General features: G+C 38.6%; 1 protein-coding gene and 2 non-coding genes across 3 annotated transcripts in view; 2 read left to right on the forward strand and 1 right to left on the reverse strand.

Moving 5' to 3' along the window:
• The window catches only part of LOC148812526 (uncharacterized), a 140,764-nt gene that overhangs the window by 96,434 nt on the left and 24,660 nt on the right, over positions 1 to 19,670 (forward strand). The gene's annotated exons all lie outside the window — the stretch shown is intronic.
• Positions 1,157 to 1,238, reverse strand: trnas-gcu (transfer RNA serine (anticodon GCU)). Its single transcript has one exon. It is a non-coding gene; the product is annotated as a tRNA-Ser (tRNA).
• trnaw-cca (transfer RNA tryptophan (anticodon CCA)) lies at positions 13,711 to 13,782 on the forward strand. The gene has a single exon. It is a non-coding gene; the product is annotated as a tRNA-Trp (tRNA).

Below are 19,670 nucleotides of genomic sequence, written 5' to 3' on the forward strand. Positions count from 1 at the left end.
ATTTTCACTTTTTGATTAAGGAACAAGAAAACACCATCCTTCAAACTGGATTCAGACCAGGGACATAAGAAATACTCGCTGTTTTTTCTAGTCTTAAGATCTAACAACTGAGCTATCGAGAGGTCGAAAAGTAAACGCTTTGTCACACGTGTAGCCCAATGTAGTGTAGTGTTACTCTTTATTTAAATCCCAGTTCGACATCAAAATACTCACTCCCATAGTCTCGTTCAGAAGAAGAAATGGACCAGGCTTCTACTCTATAAACGTCCAGAGTTCTTATAAAACGTTTGACGGGACATCAGTGCAGGCGGAAATTGACCCTTTTTCTAGTGGGATCAGGATCATATAAAATCTTTCTTTTGGACTGAGAAGAGGATCATGGAGACACTCAAAACATACTTGTCTTTTCTTCTTTCGAGGACGAATGGAGTATTGAGCTGCAAGCATCGGTTCAAATCAGAACTCTCTGCTACTGCAGTTGCTTGTTTGAGAGTTTCTTCAAACCTTTCAACTGAACGTTGATATCAAGTGATATTGACGGTAATATCATACGGATTTTGGTTTTCTTTTGATGGAAAATTGTATTAAAATACAAGCCTCTTTCACATTTGTATAATACTTTCCCTTGCATCCTCAGATAAAAATTCTAAATACCAAAAAGTTACAATATATGGAATAGCATTTATTTTAAAATGTATTTTAAAATTTGCGTTTATTTACAGCTTAGTAAAAATAACATTGCTAATATTGATGGAGTAGAAATGTAAATGAATTGATAGTTTTTTCTGAGCTAAAAAAGTCCTACAACGCCTCCTGTAACAGATAAGGACTCATAGCAAGACAAGATATGCTATTGTATTGCGCATTTTGCAGATACGGCCAGTTTCTGCTTCTGGTGAGTGCATTTTTTTCCAAACTGAAATTAACAAGAACATTTTCAAGATGCGCCATGTCCCTAAATCGTTCATCAGGACTACTATTAATATCAGGTGAAAGCAGTACAAAGCATAAATTTAACCTAAATATTAAGAGACTATATCTGTCAGCTACTGCTGTAAGCCATGTTCAGCCAACGCTAGAAATATTACTGCTCTACTACAGTAGCTAAAGAAAACCAGTCCGACTTAGAAACAGATCACAAGTCGCAGACATAAACCGATGAGGATGGGATTCGAACCCACGCGTGCAAAGCACAATGGATAAGCAGTCCATCGCCTTAACCACTTGGCCACCTCGTCACGAAAACACCCACCTTGGGCATGATTTTGCTCGGCGACCGGGCTCAGCACATCGACCTCAGATGTCTCAGAGCGGTGTGTCCAAGCGGCTGTATAAGAATAGGTAATAGGTTTATTCCATGCTGAAAAAAAGAAGAAAGAGAACACAACGTTTCGGCCGTGGAGCCTTCTTCAGGTGTGCGAGAGACAGGGCAGTAGGCAAAGGTAAAGTAGCGGGAGAACAAAGGTTTGAGGGTGGGTACCCACCTGTATAAGAATAGTGTTCTGCCGGTGCTGTGGTAAAGCTGGTTAAAACACCTATTTCATAAAGAGGAGATCCTGGATCCGAATTCCAGCGGTACCTGTTTTTTCCTGTCTTGTTTTACATGTAATTTGGGACACTCAAAGAGGTCTTGATTTGGTTTAATGCGTTTATTCATTTCCTTTGAAGAACAACTCGTTTTTTTAAAATCATATAGCTTGCGAAAGATGAAATGGAAGCGAATTTTTTTGTTCACCAAAAGTATGTAAATGAAAAAAAAGCAAGGTGTCAGCATTTCTGTGGTGCAATCGGTTAGCGTGTTCAGCTATTAACCCCAAGGTGGGTTTTTTGATCCCACCAAGGGACGCACTTCTTCCTATAGTAAACATCATCACCGCAAAAATTTAATTGTTCCGCAAAACCTGAACTATTTTGATATTTGCAGTAGTAAACAATTGAGTACCAGAGTCAACATTACTGGGAATTTCCAATAATTTCCGATATTGGCAACTTGCGAGCAGTTAGTATTCACCCATGGAATTATATGTTCCAGTGGGTGGCGGGAGAATTCACTTATGCTCCCGTTGCATCTTCAGCTAAAGTAATTTAAAATACAACGCAAAATTGAGAACTTGACAAGCAAAAACGACAGATCGCCGAAGTTGTATTTTAATATTTTCGTATATTTACTTTAATTTGAATATAAATGTTAACATAAACGCTGTTCAATATAATGTAATTGTGTTGTACTTTTAAAATATTATAGCTGAGGATGCGAGGGGGGCTATTACACCTTGCCAAACATCTAAATAATTGTAAAAGAGGCTGGCATTTTAATAAAACGGGCGATCAAAAGAAAGCTACAAATAGTACGGTATTATGCTCAATATCCCTCGATATTGAATGTCAGATGAAGAACTTGAAGAAACTCTCAAAGAATCAACGGCAATAGCAGAGGATGTTGATTTTGAACCAATGTTTGCACCTCAATTATCCAGCAGTCTTTGCTTGACAGACTTCCTCAAGATATTCGGTGTTCTATACAGAACATCGAAAATTAAAGGGCTAATGTGCCAAGAGGGGTGGTCCGAGGCAAAGACTGCGTTAGCGGAAGACTAAGCTCCGCACGATAACGCGTGTCTAATACTCGGCCCCTGAAAGGCATCATATTCGTTGAACTGCCTACCAGCTGTGACTCTTGCACGAATTTCGCGGTACGTGTGTACGATCTTATAATTCAGGAATATCAATGGTCAGACGTTTATGGTGGGTTTGTGTTTTGTATTATTTAATGAATGGAAAAAACATTTTCAAAACTACAGCTCGAATGGAATAATAAAAAAAGTTTATTTGCCTGTTTGTTGTAACAGCTGTGCCAAAAATATTCATCTACATCAGAATAGTACCTGAACGTGACTGGACCTTATTGGATTTTAGGAAATTTATTTTTGCACATCTTCGCCTACGATCAGGAATACCTTCCTGTTTTCAGCGTGTTTATTGTTTCTACCTGTGATCTCTGAAAAAAAGACCCACTACCTGTGAAATAGGTAAAACCGAAATATTCCGTGAATTTGCTGTGGTTTGAGAGGAGTGTATGAAGGTATTAAAGGAGAGAAAAGACGCGCATTTCGCACGGGGAGCGCAGAACCATGAACCGCGCCTGTGTCTTTTCTTATATAACCGCTGAGCCCGGACACAGCGTCTCCAGCCAGTGAAATACAGGAGAAACCGCAAGGAAAACAATGTTTCTTTAATAAGTCTTCTTGTGGTTTTATATTTCGGTCTTTCACATTTGAATGCATACTTTGCAGTTAATCTTTCCTCGATTACAGGCAGCCCAAACAGTTCTTAAGGCAAAAATCGAAGCCTATTTGACTTTCTGCTAATCGCATAAGTGTTCAAGAAGTATTTCCCTGCCCATCATGTGCCCCCAAGCCGGTTTCTCCGTTTTCCTCTTCCTGTCGTTGTCAGCGAGCACAAGAAGACAGGAAAAACGCAAGGCAGGGAAAAGACGGTAGCTGTCAGAAGTGGGATTTGAACCCACGCCTCTATTCAGAGACCAAAACACCGAAGCAATGGAAAAACACGAGCCCTTAAATCTGGCGCATTAGACTACTCGGCCATCCTGACAAGCTATAGATGGTAGTGTGTTGGAAGCACAAGTAATTCACAAAACTGAGAATTGGTTTGCTGGAGAAGCGCCAAGTTGCCTGTTGTAGCCTAAACGGATCGCGGAAATCAAATATTCGGATAAATTTAGAGTGTGCTTTACAGCCTTCGTGTAATATTTTGATCTGCGAGAGTGCAGTCGTCTTCACAATCTGGATTATCTCATAAAGAGCAACGTCAGTGTAAAACAGCTATCATTTTTAAAAACAGACGTTGTATTGCATATTAATAATTGATTTATTTTCCTGATTACAATACAGTATATTTTCCTGATTGCAATGTATTGTGAAGAATAAAAGCCAGCTGCATCAATCTCTATTACGCGTCATTTATGAAGGCGTTTCAAATAGCAGCCAGTGCAGTATTAACGTTTTTGGAGCATGTATTACATTGTAAATAGTCTTATGTAAATAAGTTTAAATTCGCACACTGTTATTTAGACAGCGCAAACCAGTCTGACCTCCTACAACCTGTGCCCGCTGAGTAGATCTTAAAGCAGCTGCAGCCAGAGTAGCCGTAATGGCAACAGTGTTTGGAGTTCGGCTTATTTATTCTGCAGAACCACCGGTATTGGAATATACTGATCCGCAAAAGAAGCGCTTTCGGTTTCTGATCGTTTTTATTGAGCGCTGCTCTAAACTTTACATTTGCTCGTACTAGTTTCTTCCATTAAAAAATACGTTTCCTTCATTACTTGATTGCACTTTTTTCTTATAAATAAATAAAACATATAATTCAATACAATAACCACAGGCAGGAAGGCTCGTTGTCTAAGGCGTTGCGGTCAGTTAGCAGTTTCTCCTGGAGACGTTTGTTCAAATCCCACTTCTGATAAAAACCTTTTCTCGTTAGAGTAGAAACGATAGAAGCCTTAAGTGGGAAAAAAATCACAACATCTCGCATTTCACGTGTTTAATGTTAATTGTCTCAGTGATTGATGGCTCTTCTCCCTTGCAGGGTGACGGCAAACTTCTTTAGAGAGGGAGTCTCCCAGGTACGGCTTTTCTTCGTCAAGAGCCGAGACAACAGAAACAGACTTCAAACTGACATGAATTACTTCATGAGCGTTTATGACCGTCTTTAGAAAGCTGAGAGCAGGCGAAAACGTCGTTGGAAATGAGGAAATGTCTGCTGACAGTAAACAGAGCTCACGCTCAGCTGAGAATAAGCGCTCCTCGTTAGTACAGTGCTGAGTACCCCCGCTTGTTGCGCGGGAGACCGGGGTACTTTTCTGTGACAGGGCGCTGGTTTAATTTTTTAAAAACCTGACTCCACTTACAAAGTGTGTACTGTGTGCTAACTTTCGAACTACTTAGTGCGGTAGAATATGGAGATCATCTCTAGCTCTGAGCTAAACTGCAACAAGAAGTCGTGCTGACCAAAGTCAGAGCCCAGCTGAACGTGTGCTCAGTGTGGTGCTCAGGACACGGGAGCATTGTTGTGGTTCTAATTAGCACGAACTGCAGGGGCTCTGAATCAGAACTTTTCAATTTATCTGTTCAGTAAATTAAAATGCAGGACACGTTAAAATCCGATTATGACTATATAACCGAATGTCCCTCACAGTTTAAAAGATACCAGTAAGGACACACAATTACTGCGAATGCGATACTTATTGGAAATAGTCCCAAAACAAGCACGTACCACAGCTGGTAGACCCCTGTAATAATTTTGCAGTGACAGAACACTTTGAAGATTTGCAATCTATTTAAATATGAATTTTCTAAATTTCAGTTCTCTTTACTCCCTGGCATAACTGAACTCTCACCTTCACATACTAAAGGCATTACATGCATTAGCTGTGATAATGCTTCTAAGAAACACAGAATGACATTTAGTTTTGTTCCTCATTTCCCCCAAGAAAAAAAAAAGGTGTCAATTTCAGCCTGGAATGATTGATACCCCATCAAACATGTTTTAATATCCCCGGAAGTTTATACAGTAGAATCCTGGTTTGTGGCTTAAATTCAAGGTAAAAAAGACTAAGGAAACGAGTTGGAAACAATGTCGATCTGGGATTTTTACTCATCTGGAATATTTCACTACATTGGGCAGTATGTGCCAGAGAGCAGTTGGTAGACTGTAGTTGGTCGTTGTATTATTAACTTTGTGCTTTCTGTGTTTTTATCGTATTGTGGACTTATTTTTTAAACAAATGCTTATAATGGCAGACACGGCACACATCTGTTTATACCAGCGGTGAATTGTACATTTTTATTAAGTACAAGCTACCATGCACTTTTGGGAGTATAACAGGTTCGATATAAAGTGGCAAAAATATAAAAGGGGAAAATACCCCGGACTGCGTGTAAAGCCCTCGTTGTGACTGTTTTAGATTAAAATGGCGTACTGTGCACGAAATGTTGCAGAAACACAGTCTGATATTTTGATAATTATCATTTTAATAATTTGATCAAATTGAGGCCCAGGATCCAAATCTTCAGTTCTGATTTTTTTAAGTGATACCTTTCCTTCCTGTCGTGGAAGTCACACGATATGAGCAATTGTTTTTTTTTTTTTACGTTACGATCCAAAGAGCCTCAGACGCACTGTAACCAAACCAGGATGGATTGTGCTGGGAGCCGGACTGAGCTCATTCTCACTCCCTGTGCTAAAAACAGAATTAGCTCTTCCCCGAACATCGTCTACAGCTGCTGGATGGTGTTTTGCGTCTTACTGCTCCGGCAATTACTTTGACGAAAGACAGCTCACTTGGGCGCTTTTAACCTTCTCGCAGCTACGGGTGAGACTGACGCTCGCGATATGAAGGCACCCGCTGGTACACCTTCTCTAACTTTCACAATCGCGAAAGACTTCGCATTTTTTAAAAAAAAGTAGATATAGCCCTATAAAACCATTAGCTTTATCAGTTTTTACATTGACCTATTTTCAATCAAAGTTTGATATTTTTTTATTGCATTTTACATAATAATAATCATCATTATTGCTTACACTTATATAGCGCTGTTCTGGATACTCCACTCAATGCGCTTTACAGGTAATGGGGACTCCCCTCCACCACCACCATTCTTCTGAATGATCACAGAGAGTCAGGACCTCGGTTTTACGTCTCAGCCGAAGGACGGCACCTGTTTACAGTTTAGTATTCCGTCATTGTACTGGGGTATTAGGACCCGCATGGACCGCAGGGTGTGCGCCCAGCGACAAAAAACAGACGTGTGTCGGGCTCGGCTGCGAGCAGGACAATGACGTCAAGGGGACAAAGTAGAGGAAATCAAAACGGTTCTATAAAAGACCTGTGTCAGCTGTTGGTTTGCAGTCTGGACTCTAAATCATCTGATCCGATTTTAAATCTCTCTTATACCTGAGCAGCGGCTTCTTCCAAGTATTTATTCGTATACTTATTATGTGTAAGTGTATAAATGAAACCTTTCATATATTGTTCAGTTTAAATCAAAATGCTTTACTAATACAAGAGAGAAGTATAGTATGAAGGATGTGACAAATTTATGATTTCTTGGAACAAAACGGTTTTTATTTGCATTCGAAATGAAGCGGAATTTTAGCGCAACACACAAACCCTTTGTCTTTTTTAGAGAGTGATTTTTAAACAGACATAAATGTAGAAAAGGTGTTTTTAGCACTACAATAGCAGGGTCAGTGGCGTAATGAATAATGCGTCAGGCCTCGCGTTAGAAAATTATAGGTTGGACTGCCGTCTGCCTTGTTGCGTTTATACCACTTACATTCTTTTATATAAATGAACTGCACCTGAAAGCTATAGAAAACACTTTGGGTAAGTTGTCTGCAGCCTCATGCGAATTTCGACAACTTACCCAAAACACTGCACTGTCTGGAGATCAGCTCCAGCTCTGAACTCAATTGAAATGAAAATGAAATGAAAAAACATGCGTAACAAAACTGGAGAACAGCTGAACTTGTGCTCAGTTCGGTGATGAGGGTTCAGAACTGTCGTTGTTGTAATTAGCACGAACTGCACATGCTCTGAATCAGACCATGTCAATTAGTCTGATCAGTGTAGGACACGTTAATGTAGAATTATTAATAGGTTTATTAGTTAGTTGTAGAATGTAGAATTATTAATAGGTTTATTAGTTAGTTCAGGTTTACCCACCTGAACTAATGTAGAATTATTACTTGGTCTGTCTCTTGTTTGTATATAAATTAATGTCTCTGACAACTTAATGTTAGTTTTATGATGTAGGTCAGGCATTGACATATGCACGAGTATAAGAAATGTCTCACTCCTGATTCAACTCATGTTCTATAGGAGATTGGCGATTCCTCCTGTTTCTCGTATAACCATATCAGAACAGAAGCCCGTGTTACCCAGCTGTGATTCAAGATCAACTGGCATCTTTATCCCTTTTTTGTTCGTGATCATTATTTTCTTTAGTTATGATCAATATTGAACTTTTTCTAAATTAAATGACAATAATCAAACATGCAGGCAGATTTTTGAAAAGTATTGACAGGGTGCCCCTTTGGAACAGTCGTCAGAAAATGTGAGAAAATGAAAGTTATGTAAGCTCTCACACAAAGCATTGAAGATTGGAATCTGAGTGTAAAAAAGCTACCCGTCTCCCAATGATAGGCAGGGATACACACCATGACTCGAATAGACTCAGCGAACTTTAACACCTATGATATTACGAGTGCTTTGCATGTGTCGAACTTCAAGAAGGAACTACTACAACAGTTGTGGACATAATTCATTACCACCGGCAAAGTCCAATGCCGGCAACTTCTGAGAAAATAATGTTCACTCATGGAATTTGGTCTTTGAATGGCTGGCGGGAAAATTCATTTATACTCCTGTTGCACTCTCAGCTGAAACATGTTAAAATAACAACGCAGATTTGTTGGAGAACCTGACAAGAATTATTGGGTTAGCACTGTATGTATTCTGGTATATTTACTTTCATTTTAATATAAATACAAACATGCATGCTGTATAATCTATTGTAATTTTAAAATATGTTAGCTGAGGATGCGAGGGGGGCTATTATACCTTGTGAAACACGCAAGGAAATGTAAAAAAGGCTGGTATTTGAATAAAACTGGCGATCACAAGAAAACCACAATTTATGTGGTATTATCATCAATATCCTTCAAAATCGACGTTCAAATGAAGGATCTGAAGAAAATATGAAAAAAGCAACAGTAATAGCAGAGGATTTTGATTTTTGCTCTTCAAGTCAGTAGATCGCCGTAGAGTTGCGCCCCTACAAACAGCACAAAGGATGAATCCCACCACCTTCATTATTGCTATGTTTGTGTCGGTGAAAGTAGCGTTTGTGGTATTGAAAGCATCTCGGAAGATGAAGGTGCAGTCACTTCCACATGTCATGATACCATTAGATCTGATGATAAGAGCTGAAGCCCCCCCAGTCCAAGCCAGGAATGTGAGGAAGATAGGTATGGTGGAAGGTAGTGTGGCTGAGCTGTCTAAAGTGCTGGATTTAGGCTCCAGTCTCTCTGGGGACATGGGTTTGAATCCCACTGCTGCCAAGTGTTAGTGTTTTAATACATGCAATATGATCAGTAAAAGCTCTTTTTGTTAGTCTGTTGAGAGGCTGCGTGAGGTGTTTAGAAATATACTTTCTAAAAGACAGGCTGTCCGCTTAACACCAAGGCAGAAAAAATATTTTGTTTTCTCAACAGAAATTCTCTTTGGCACTTTCAGCTTTATGTATGGAAAAACATACATAAACATACATACATGATCTGCCGAGATCACCTTTGAGCCAATGCACATGATAGTGTGCCAGCAAGTACATTTAATATTGGCTGTGGTGGCAAGTTGGCGTGGAGGAAGGTAGTGTGGCCGAGTGGTCTAAGGCGCTGGATTTTAGGCTCCAGTCTCTCTGGGGGCGTGGGTTTGAATCCCACTGCTGCCAAATATTAATGTTTTAAGACCTGCAATACAATCAGTAAAAGCGCTTTTTGTTAGGCTGCGGGAGGTGTTTAGAGATAGACTTTCTAAAAGACAGGCTTAACATCAAGGCAGAAAAAATATTTTGTTTTCTCAACAGAAATTCTCTTTGGCACGGTCAGCTTTATGTAGGGAACAACGTCTGCCGAGATCACTTTTGAGGCAGTGCACATGATAGTGTACCGGCAAGTACATTTAATATTGGCTGTGGTGGTGAGCTGCTTTTGCCTGTGAAACTTTTACTTCTTCACGCCGAATCGTTGGCAGGGGTAAAGCTTATTAAATCTTTGAACATAGCGCTCCATCAGAAATACTTTGTTCGTGATCAAAAGAGATCAGAGGATTAACTTCATGATTTCACGTAGCATACCTTACAGGAAAGATTTAAAAGGGGAATTGATTGTGCTTCTTGATGTTGTTCCTGTGGTTTCCTTGGATACAAAGGTGAATGTTCTTTGACGTTCTGCTAGAGTATCCACTGGGTGGGCTTTATCAATTAGCTCGAATAGGTCATCAGTGCTCCATCTCTGGAAAATAATCAGCACTGTCGTTTTTTCCTGTGCTGTCTTTTAAAACATATAAGATCACGAGTTTACAGATTTATCCAAATAACAACTATACATTTTAACCCAGCGGTTAGCATTCCTTCAATCCAATAGTTTTACTCCAGGTAAAAAGCAGCGCAATATTCTAATATCGCACTGCCGTCTTGTGTACAGAGATCTGCTTCTTCCTTTTTGTGTGTTTTGGTGTTTAAGAGCATGCTTCCTACCTCGAATGTTAGTTTCAGGAGGTGTGTTACCGGATCACAGATCATCTTGAAAAGATTTGGGATGCACTGGCTCATATATTTGAAGGAACCTATACCACCAACGCACTTCTGAGTAGCACCTGCATATTTTCGCAATCCTCTCTCGCACCTACAAAGTTATGAAGACACAGACGACCAACAAAAACTGATTTGATTCACTCAAGGCTTCACTCTTCTGTTGTGATGTCATTTTAATTAGTGTTATCTGTGATGAGGTGTTGTTTCTGCCTCTTAAAGTTTAAGAGTCTGCTCCTTTCTTCCTGGTATAGAAATAACATGTTCCATCTTTGTTTACAAACACCACTGTAAATTATTTGTCCACCTCTAAAGCCTGTGTGTATTGACAAGGCAATTCAAAAGCACATATTAAATAAGAACACGATCCTTCTTGTTACCATTCCCGTGGTTGGAGCGTTGTTTCGCCCTTTAACATTCTTCTACAATATTTACAGACAGGGCTTTATCACTGGAGTTGTGTGCATCGGTCCATGAACATCAATTGTACTGCTGTTTTTCTATGCGTAATTTAATCGCAAGCACTTAAAAGATGAAAAAAGGTTTCAAAGAAAACATAATTGAAAGACAGTCGAGTGAGGAGGTAGAAAAACGCACTCCCCCATTGAAGAATCAACCACCGTCGCCCATGTGACTGGATATAAAAATAAATTATTCATTTTGCCCAGTCTCTGGAAGCTTCAATGCGATTATTTTCCCTTCCTTATTTCTTCATTCCCATTGATTTACTTTGTAGTAGAAGAAACTCAAAAGTGGGAAACTGCAGGCATTCTTCATGAAGGGTGGATTGTGGTCAGTGAACATATGCACATCTTTAAGTCAGTTCCACCATCTGTGCTATAGGGGATGTAGCTCAGTGGTAGAGTGCTTGCTTTTTGTGTATGAAGTCCCGAGATCAATCGCTGGCATCACCAGGTGCTTTATATTATTGTGCTCACATCGCAATCTTCTGTTGAGTGAGAACTCTTTGCTCGTGTTCATAGAGAGCCAGGTTTACACAATTAAATTCAGTCACACACGAAGTGCTACAGTGTTGCTCTGCTGTTTTAAATGTACCTTCAAAGCATTTCGTTCTGTTAACTACCAAATGATTTGAATTAATTTGACGTCATATTCAGGAAATCCAGAGAAGGTCATCAGACTTTTAGTGGCTGTTGAAGAAAACACCTGTTGAATCTCATCGGGGATTTCTTGAGAGATCCTTCAGCGAGCGAGTCCTCCCTCTGGACTCCAAACATTTTGGGTTAAACTGTTATTCACATACTCCAACGAAGAGAAACGTTAGTGTCTTCCGGTGTGTGAGCCTATTTCTCAAAAAAAAGTTATATAAATTGAATTGTTCTACTTTTTAGGCTTGCATAGTCTTATTAATATTTCAGTTAAATCTTTTTTTCTGTAGTAACATCAGTTGATATTAATATTAGTCCTGATTTATAATTTTTTGTCATGGTTGATCTTAAGTAATTTTGTAATTAGTTTCAGTTTTGAAAAATCGCGCAGAGAAGCTACCAAAACAGGTAATGTTCATATAATGTGTAATGCAATAGCAGCATTTTGGGTTGAAAACAAAAAGTATATCTTGGTATGAATCCTAACACTTCATAGGCAGCGTTCTAGGACTTCTCGCTTCAGATAAAGTTGTCAATACATCATCGATTTCTACTCAATCAATATCAGCAGTATTATCGCTACCGAGCGGTAATATAGATCCTGGCAATACTTCGTGAGATCTTCGTAAGAAAATCCAAAATACTATGGAAGCAATCAAATGTATACGTTTCTTATACAAATTGTGGTTTTCTGTTAATTGGCAATTTGACTGTACATCTTAGTTTACAGATGTCTTGCATGTATCACAAGGTATAATAGTCGTGTGCGTCCTCAGTTAAAATGTTTTAAAAAGTACGACAAAAGTACAACATGCTTAAGAACATTTATGGTTACATCCATATTACAATGAAGGTAAATATACCAAGATATTAAAATACAATTGTACAGTCCTAACTTAATAATGCCTGTGAAGTTTTCCAACAAATCCGAACTGTAATTTTGAAATATTATTGCTGAGAATGAAAAGAGAGTACAAAGATCAAATTCAATGAGTGAAAATGCACCCGTAGTTCTCTAAACTGAGTTTCTTCCCTGAAATGACCTGCTTACGAAGCACCAAGCAGCCAACGGATCGCGGAAATCAAGTATACAGTACAGATGGATTCAGAGTGTGCTTTCCAACTTTTGTGCAACATTTTCCTTTGATAGGGCAGAGTTGTCTTCACAATCTGGGTTAAATAAAAAGGAGTGACGTCAGTGTTAAACAGCTTTCCTTCTTGGGGAACAACGGTTGTGTTCCATATTTCTAATTATTTTGGTTTCAAGATCGCAATTTAGTGTGAAACATAAAAGCCAGCTGGATAAGCTTTATTAATTTCCCTCACGGGATCAATAAAGTATCTATCTATAAATCTCTTACACGTCATTTACAATGGCCTTTCAACTAATAGCCCGTGCAGGGATCAAACTCTAGCTGTTCGTACAGTACGAGTTGCGTAAGGCTCTGTAACGCGCAGATGAGAAACTAACCTCTGCTTCTTCATTATATACAGAGTGATCTATATACGCGGGCTTACTGCCTCCTACGGGCTCTGTATTTGATTGCGGAACAAGACCGGCCGTGGAGTTAAAGTGAGACGGGTGTGTACATTAAAAGGCTCATAGCGTCCCTGGGAGGGCTCAAACCACCACCCTTTTGGTTAACAACTAAGCCACAAAGACTCGTGTACAGCTTAACACTTCTCGGTCTCGGTGAAAGTGATACACTCCGTAAAATTTCCGGAGATTAATTTGTTTTTAAAGGAAAATCACCAACAGCGGCCGAGATCTACTGGAGTTTTTCATTCCATACTGCGATTTCTGAAGGGTACCCTGTGAAAATACGAGTTTTGACGAGAAGGGATGGACATATAAGGTCAGAAGGCTTGGGGAATTGGACCTTATGAATAAAGCTGTGGGTTCAGCAGCATCAGAACCTGATCAATATCAGTTGACTCCGATATACTCTGAAAATAAACTTGGGGATTTAGAGTCAGACGTGCTACCGTTGCACTATGGGGTACTTCATTTAAAAAAAAATAGGAAAAAAAATCAGTGTTCCTGGATCTGTAATTGAGAACAACACCTGCACAAGAGCTGCGCAGGAAGAATAAAATGTTGTCTGGGAAGAAGAGACTCTCTTCGGAAGAGCAGCGCTCTTCACAGGAGATTTTTTTTGTGAGGCTGATTTGTCTCCTTTGAGGAATTCAAAGCCGCTGACAGCCGTGACCTCGTGGCGCAACGGTAGCGCGTCTGACTCCAGATCAGAAGGCTGCGTGTTCAAATCACGTCGAGGTCAGCTGTTAGTTTTTCAGGTTCTGCTGGTCCTGAACACGGACTTTACACTATGCAGTTGAGTTCTATCTGTACACCACATAGATAATCTAAACAAAATAGAGCAGTACAGGACACGCAGTGTGGAGCTCACACAGCGAACAGCCTTGAACACGAGAAAAGGCACAGTTCACATCTGCTAAACATCACGTCCAACTTCAGAGACAGCTACATCAGAGAATGGAATCCCGGAAGTTTCAGGTAACTTTTTTTTTTAAATACAGGTTCAAGCAAACCTGAAAGTTAGGGAGTTTCGGACACTTTTGTTTTATTAAATAGTGTCTGAAGCCTGAAAATGTAATTTGAAAAAAAAAACGCTATTGGACATTAGCAGGTGCTTTTTGTAACGATTTGCTATTTCATGCTGGAAAACAAAGGAAACAGACTCAACGTTTGCTTTCAGGTGCGGTTCATTACATAATTGACATCTATTACTGAGGAGCTTGAATAAAATGTACACGAGCCAGGTAGAAGTCGAACCTATAATCTTATGATCCGAAATCAGCTGCGTTATTTATTAAACCGCTGGTATTTCACATAACCTTAATTCACCCATAGTGTGCTCAGCGCCGCTGCTAGTAATACACCGCCACGTCTAAAATTTCAAAGTGAGAAACGTGTTTTCTGATTTTTTATGAGTTTTAAAATATCATCTCATTAAATCAGACAAAGGGTTTATGTTTCGCACTGAAATTCCGATTGATTGAGAATTCAAAGAAAGACTTTCTTCCACAACACCGTATAATTATCACATCCACCAGACTCTCCAACTTCTCCAGACCTTGCTGGGTGAGCATTTGGTCCGATAAATTAGGTCACGTATCATGTTAAATCACTTCTTCTTAACACAACATTTCCTGGTGCACGTTTTCTCTATGAAAAAAAATACATTTTTCCCTTGCACGATTTCTCGTTTTTATCAAAGCGTACAGAAAGAAAAAAGAAGAAGAAATAGTGTTGCAAAAGAACTCTGTCGCCCTTGGGAGATGTCAAACCCATTGGACATGAAAAATGCCAGATAAAAGCCAGTTCTCTTCGTTTCTCAGTGTCGGGGCTGCTATGTAAAAGAGGCAATTTGCTCTGAGAGCAGGTTCAGCGCTTACTGAACGCAGATGTCTCAGAGCGGTGTGTCCAAGTGGCTGTAAAAGGGGACAGCTGTCCTGTCACCATAGCTAAGTTGGTTAAAGCGCCTTTTTATTAAACAAAAGAACCTAGGTTCAAATCCCAGCTGTGTTTTTTTCCTGTCTTGTAGTACAGAACGTACCATTTTGGTCACTCACAAAGGGCTTGATTTCGTTAAATGCATGTGTTCATTTCCTTTCTGGAAAACATGTTTTTGATGAAATTCACACAGCTTGCGAAAAATGAAATTCAATTCTTGGTTATCAGTGCAGAAGAAATATTACCGGCTGGCAAAAAGAATGGTAAGAGATTTTTTTTAACCGGAAACTTGTGATTCGAGAAAAATATCCAGCAGTTAGTCTCTGTGGCGCAATCGGTTAGCGTGTTCGGCTGTTAACCAAACGGTTGGTGGTTCGACTCCACCCGGGGAAGGGCTTCTTTTGCGATGTAAATATTGTCTTCGCATAGGTCAATTGGATTTCTCAGCGAAACCATAGCCATTTTAATATTTGCAGGAAATGCGAGTGTTTAACACGTGTCAAAAATGTCCAATAATGCCCACCATCGCTACTCCCCAGAAAACCATATTCTCACAAGAAAAATGATCGTCGAATCATTTATACTCCCGTCACATCCTCTGCTGAAATATTTTAAAAATACAATGCAGATTTGTTTGAGAACTTGACTAGCATTGTTACGTTAGCACTGTGCAGTTGGATTTTGATATTTTGACATATTTACCTTAATTTTAAACATAAATACAATCTATTGTAATTGTGTTGTAATATTAAAATATGTTAGCTGAGGATGCAAAGGGGTGAAAGGGAAAGGTCAGAGGGTACAGTAACAACAAGGTTAGGATTGGTGGAGGTGGTAGGGGTGTTGATGGTTTTTCTCTGTAGAGGATGATTGAGTTTTTTTATCCTTCTCTGAAGTGAGAAACTGGAAGAGTTGGGAGTTGAGAGATCTGATGAGGTTAGATATAAAAGGAAGATGATGTTGAGCTGTTAGCGGTAAAAATTACCTAATGTCTTTGATGTTGTCATCAAAGATAAACTGCAGTAAGCAAAGATAAAAATAAAATTATCTTTGCTTACTGCCCTGTCTTTCTCACACCTGAAGAAGGCTCCACAGCCAACAAGTTGTGTTTCCTTTCTTCTCTTTTCAGCATGGAACAACCCTTTACTTGTTCCTTTGCAGCCTACGCATGCTGACGCAGCTACTCACCTGATATTTAACATTCCTATAATCACAAATATGAATGCCCACTGTGGGTATCTTTTCCATGATTATTTATTCTGTCATTGAAGAATATTTTATGTCATACCGTAGTGTCATAATCACTGATTTTTTTTTCATTTAGAAAGTAAGAAAATGAGAAATCACTATGAATTGCATTTGGCCTGTTCTGATCTAGATTTTCTATATACTTTAACATGCCATGTTCACAATGTCATAACTCAGAAATGCAACAGTGAAGTGTTGTAATTACAAATGTACATAGTGTTGGAACATTGAGATGTTTTGGTAATGAGGGAGGAGGGACATGCCATGTTCAAATGATACAGTAAAATTTCTTGTATTTCGGGATTAAGAGAGCCTGTTACATTGTGTCTCACACCTCAGTGTCAGAATTTTGAGACATTTTCATAATCAAGGGGAAGGGCCATAGCAACACAGTAGAAAGTGCATTCCCAATGCATTCTCTCATGCTTTGTTCAGAGGGTCACATTTTCAAAAATGGTACAGTAAAATTTCCTAAAGTTCAGGATTTTGATAGTCTGTTCCATTGTCTCTCACACCTCAGTGTCAGAATTTTGAGTTGCTTTTATAACAATAAGCAGAAAGTGCCATCACCCTTTGCTCATCCGCGGTTAACCATATATTCTCATATGCCATGTTCTAAATGTCCCATTTATATTAAAATTTATTGTAAAATGCAAGATTTTAAGACTTTTTATGATCAGAAGGCAAGGTCGTGGTAAATATGCAGAAAGTGCCTGTGAACTTATGTTTTGCCTTTGTCTTATTTACTTATTGCGTTTGTGTTATTGTGAGTTTTGAAAATTGGTTTACAATTTTCTGAAATGTGTTTCACACAAAAATGCTATTTGGATAGTCACTACTTACATATTCCCCTTTACTGAGAATAAGTACAGTAATCCATCCTGATTAGTACTTTTAAAAATTACTGTAGACAGCCATCTACAGGCGAAAGCCGGCATAACATCACAGCAGCAGCATTTAAGGCAGAAGAAGAAGCTGGCGAATAAGAAGCCAGCTTCAGCCTCGTTAATGCAATATCACTGGGTGAGGTGGAAAAATATTTCTTGCTCTGAATCCTAACATGTTTATAGGAGGTGTTCTAGTACTTCTTGCCTCAGATAAAACTGCCAATACATCACTTATTTCTATTCCATCAATAGCAGCAGTGTTATCGGTACTGATTCCTAAATGTACGTCCTGTCATCATATAAAATGTCGAAAGTTTTGACTGCATTCAACTGATCAAATTTCTCTTCGATGACAGTTATAATTTTATCCAAAATACATCTGAAACAAATTTGCATGTTTTTTTTTATCCAGAAGAGCATCATCAAGAGACTCAAAACATACCTGTTTTTTTTCTTCTTTCCAGGAGGAAGGATTGTTCAGATGCAAACATTGGTCCAAAATCAATGTACTCTCCTATTGCTGTTGCTTCTTCAAATCCTTCATTTGAACGTCGATATTGAGGGATGATATCTTACAAATTCTTTTAAAGCAAATTTTCTTAAAATATAAGGCTCTGTCATAGTTGTCTTGGAAGTTTCACAAGGTATAATAGACCCCCTTGTGCCCTCAGCTAAAATATGATAAAATACAACAAAATGTATTTACATAGAACAGCATTTATTGTTACATGTATATTAAAATTAAGATAAATATACAAAACTATTAAAATACAAATGTACAGTCCTAACATAATCATGCTGTTCAACTGTCTTTTTTGCTTGTCAAGTTCTCCAACAAATCTGTGTTGTAATTTTAAATATTCTAACTAAGGGTGCAACGAGAGCATAAATGAATTCTCCTGCCAGCCATTCGAAGATCAAAGTCCTTGGCTGAATATGATGTCCTTGAATGTTGGTCATTATTGGCCATTCCCAGTGATATTGACTTACGTACTTAAGTAACTTAAGTGTTTAACAAAAAAAATCACATTTCCTGCAAATATGAAGTGGGTTAAGGTTTTGCTAAGAAATCCAAATAAGTAGAGATGAGGTTTACATTGCAATAATGAGAAGTGCATTTCTGGGCGGGCTCAAACCACTAACCTTTCAATTAACAGAGACTCACATGTGTCGCTTTTCTCCATTTGCAAGCTTCTGATTAAAAAAAAGAAAATAATGCTTCATTCTTGCCAGCCTGCGATATACAAGGCAAGACTTGTATTTAATCTTTCGCAAGCTGTATGAATTTCATGAAAAGCAAGTTGTTCCAAAAAGAAAATGAAAACTTGCATTAAAGAAAATCAAGCCACATGTACAGATGCAGCCATTCAAAAAAAGCGGGCGATACCGCATTATTCTGCGTTGCGCTTGACGCAGTTTACCGCAAGTTACAGTATTAATACCCTAAATTCTCACATAGTGCCGCATGATACCATGTGGTACCACAAGTAACATAATAGTATCCAGAATTTCCGCAAGGTGGAGCTAATAAAGCTCAACCTCTAATGTTTGAGCTGTCGCCATCAATGTCTTTACCGAAGATATTACTAATAGTATTAATAATGAGTGAACTTTACAGTGAAGCTGTAAACTCAAAGTATTGCCCTGGTCCACATTCTTTTTTTCATTGACCGTCTTTGTAAAAGTAACAGCACAGCATTTCGCAATCACGCATTTGTTTCCAATCATGCAAAGTACAGTAATTTTTGAGAATCTCCGATTCACCATGCCTTTCACATGCTCATAAAAGATATTGATTTAGGAACATAAACATATTACTGTATGCAAACTGTACTGTATACAGTATGTATATGTAAATTTAATGTCTTTACTGTGCCCGTTTAAGTATTAAATATTTATATGGAATTTTACCACTGAAGGGAAATCTTAGTAGCCGAGCATAAAAAGAATAGGAGCATACTGTAACGCGTGTGAAGGCCATAAACAATATTCATTTTGGAAAATAAACATACAGTATATGGCTGGTCTCGGTACTTTAAAGAGAAAATTCACACCAGTATTCCATTTCTCCCTAAACATTTTAAGCATCAAAGTCTTTAACTAACATGTGAAATAGCGTGTATAAAAAGTGGTAGTTTTAAGCTTTTCTGCTAATATAATATGGAATCACATATCTAAAGAAATTAATAACGATATAATTATATTCGTGTACTGCAACACAGTAATACACGCTGTACAATGTCTGTTGATTCTGTATGTGTAGTGCTGTTACACCATTCTTTAGGTGACTGCTCTGGGTGGTTCTGTGGTCTACGTTTCTGACTTCTGAACCCAAGGTTGTGTGTTCAAATCCAGCTGGTGCAATGACTTTTCTCTTAACAAACATTTCTTTGAAAAAATAGAATAGCAATATTATGGACAATTAATTGACTTTTTATATTTCTAAATATCACAACATGATTGAATTTAAGTCATTTTTAATAACAATGAATAGTCACCTTCTTTCCTTTTGACAACTGTCCCTGCTTCTATTGTGTGTGTGTGTGTGTGTGTGTGT

Source organism: Atractosteus spatula, assembly GCF_055471065.1.
Source record: "Atractosteus spatula isolate fAtrSpa1 chromosome 10 unlocalized genomic scaffold, fAtrSpa1.hap1 SUPER_10_unloc_2, whole genome shotgun sequence".
Classification (NCBI taxonomy): Eukaryota; Metazoa; Chordata; class Actinopteri; order Semionotiformes; family Lepisosteidae; genus Atractosteus; species Atractosteus spatula.